Raw genomic sequence first — 3,015 nt, forward strand, 5'->3', positions numbered from 1 at the left:
GTCATGGTCGGACGCTTAACTGACTGAGCCACCCAGGCACTCCTTTTAGAGACCATTTCTACCTGCAATTCGTATCTGTTTTTATAATTCAAAAGCACTATCCCTGGAATATAATTTGTAATCTGGCTAAAGGCAAACCTCACATGATGAAGTCAACAAACAGATAAGAGGAGTTTATTGTGAAACATTTTTGAGTGTCCCTCAGTGCTGAAACATTGTTTTCAATGTCAAAATAGAGACAGAGTTCACTGGAAAATTTGGAGCTGAAATAAAGCATGCCAAAAGCAGGGCCCTAGAGCAAATACTCTTAGCTATTCCTCATCACCAGTCATTGAAGGTTAAATGGCTGTTGCTGGGTGAAACATTCCCATTTCCAGTCTGCAGATCCAGAAAGTGAGAGTTCCAGAAAAAGTAGACATGTTCCCTGTAATAAGACAGTGTCCGTCATTGTCAAGATTTAAACAGTAGTACTCAAAAGATTTTGAAGAATGTTAATTCGTTGAGACCCTGTATCTTGCTTGAAGGCAGACAGAGCCATAAAAAAAGGCCATTACTTTGCCTTTTCCCATGTTTTATTTATCTCATTGAAACTCTTGAAAAAAAATCACATCCTAATCTCATAAAACTTGACACCTATGGTCTCTTAGAATATATCACTTTATAGGATGTTGTTTGAGTTCCCAGACAGTTTGAGTCATGGACTGCCTGCTACATGCCTGTCTCTGAGCTTCGCACAGGAAAAACAAAATAAATAGGATAGTAGGGTATTCAAAGCTTGTGAATTAATGGCAAGTGATGTCTTTACATTATAATATGGTTTTGCTGTGGTTGAGATGTGCACAGGGTGCTATGGGAGGTCAGAGAGCAATACTTAGACCAGCCTAGAGTTAGGGAAGGCTTCCTGAAAAGGCAATGCTTCAGCTGGATCTCTTATGTTTCTTTGTTTAGTTGTATTTATTTGCTTATTTAAAAATTCCAAATACATGAAAATATAAACAAGAGAGTAAAATTCACCCCAATTCTCTTCACCCAGAGATGATCACAGGTTGATATTTTGGTGACAAAAGATTAAGTAAATCTTCTGGGTGTGTGTGTGTGTGTGTGTGTGTGTGTGTGTGTGTAGCTATAATTTTATATAAATGTGGCTGTGCTCCACGTGTTCTTCTATATCTTGATTTTCTTCATTCAACAATATATCCTGGATTATTCCATATCAATAAATTTGAAATTATATCACTTTCACAGGTATATAGTTTCCTCCTATATTTTGGGCCTTTATTTAGCTAGTCTCTTATCAAACTACAGTTAGGTTGTTTCCCCTATCAAGTGATAGGGGAAATTTAAATAATTTTAAATAATTCTATACTTAATATTATTGTATATATATCTGTGGATACTCAGGCAGTGATCTTTACAGATAAGTCTCTGGATGAATTGCTAGACCGTAAGTTACACACATAAGAAATTTGATTTACAAATGAGAATTGCTCTCCAGAAAAGTTGCACAAATTCAAGTTTCCATGTTTTCCTGTGCCTTTGTCAACATTGAATTTTATCTATCAAGTCTTTTCCAATCTGATAAATTAAAATTCTTTTTATTCTAATGTGCATTTCTTTAATAATTAATAAATTTAAGCATCTTTTCACATGTTTTTTTATTTTTAAAATTTTTATGAGTTACTTATGTATGTATTCATTGGCATGCTTATCACCACCTGGTTGATTTGTAAAAGATCTTTTGATGCTAGGAATGTTAATGTTTGCCTGTCATATGTACTATGATTATTATTTCACTTATTCGCTTGACTTTATGTTTTTTTTGTTGTTAATTTTTTTTTCAACGTTTATTTATTTTTGGGACAGAGAGAGAACGGGGGAGGGTCAGAGAGAGAGGGAGACACAGAATCGGAAATAGGCTCCAGGCTCTGAGCCATCAGCCCAGAGCCTGATGCGGGGCTCGAACTCACGGACCGCGAGATCGTGACCTGGCTGAAGTCGGACGCTTAACCGACTGCGCCACCCAGGCGCCCCAGACTTTATGTTTTTAAAATGTTCGAGTCAGATCTATCAGTGTTTTCTATTTTGATTTTGACTTTTGTATGGGCTGTAAAAATGACTCTCTACATCAAGATTTCTAAAAGCCCATATTTTCTTCAGTTATATTTATTTTATAAGTTTATTTATTTATTTTGAGAGAGAGAGAGAGAGCATATGCATAAGTCGGGAAGGGGCAGAGAGAGAGAGGGAGAGAGAGAGAATCCCAAGCAGGCTCCGCACTGTCAGCACAGAGCCCAATGCAGTGCTCGATCCCATGAACCATGAGATCATGACCTGAGCTGAATCCAGGAGACAGACACTTAACCCACTGAGCCACCCGGGTGCCCCTTCAGTTACTTTTATGGTTTTGTTTTTATATTTAAACATTTAAGCCATCCAGAATAAGCTGTGATATAAAAAGTGAGGTAGGGTTTCAGTGAGCCACCTATCTGGAGTGATATTTTCTCCTTGTTGATTTAAAATACTATATAGAGTAGTGATTAAGAGAGTGGGTCTTGGAGGTAGGCTGTGTGGGTCCAACTTCTGGCTCCACTGCTTACACACTGGACCTGATTTCTTACATATAAAACAGAAATGCATATCTACCTTTTGGAGTTGTCAGGACTGCATACATGACTGTATGTAAAGGGCTTAGAAGATTACAGGGCACATTATCAGGGCTCACAAAATCGTAACTATTATTGAGTGCCGATTTCATGTATCATGTGGGATTATTTATAGGCCCTATTCTGTTGCACTCACTGGAGTCTAGGAGTTCATGGGTCAGTACAGATTCTAGCTTTATAACATGTGTAGACAAGTTCTCTCATTGTTTTTCAGACTTTTCCTAATTTTCTAGCATTAAAAAAACTGCTTATTTATTTATTTTTGAGAGAGAGAGAAACATAGAGACAGAGACAGAGAGAGAGAAGAGAGAGAATCTCTAGCAGGCTCTGGACTGACAGTGCAGAGCCCAAT

This window comes from Prionailurus viverrinus, chromosome C1 (genome assembly GCF_022837055.1).
Source record: "Prionailurus viverrinus isolate Anna chromosome C1, UM_Priviv_1.0, whole genome shotgun sequence".
NCBI lineage: Eukaryota > Metazoa > Chordata > Mammalia > Carnivora > Felidae > Prionailurus > Prionailurus viverrinus.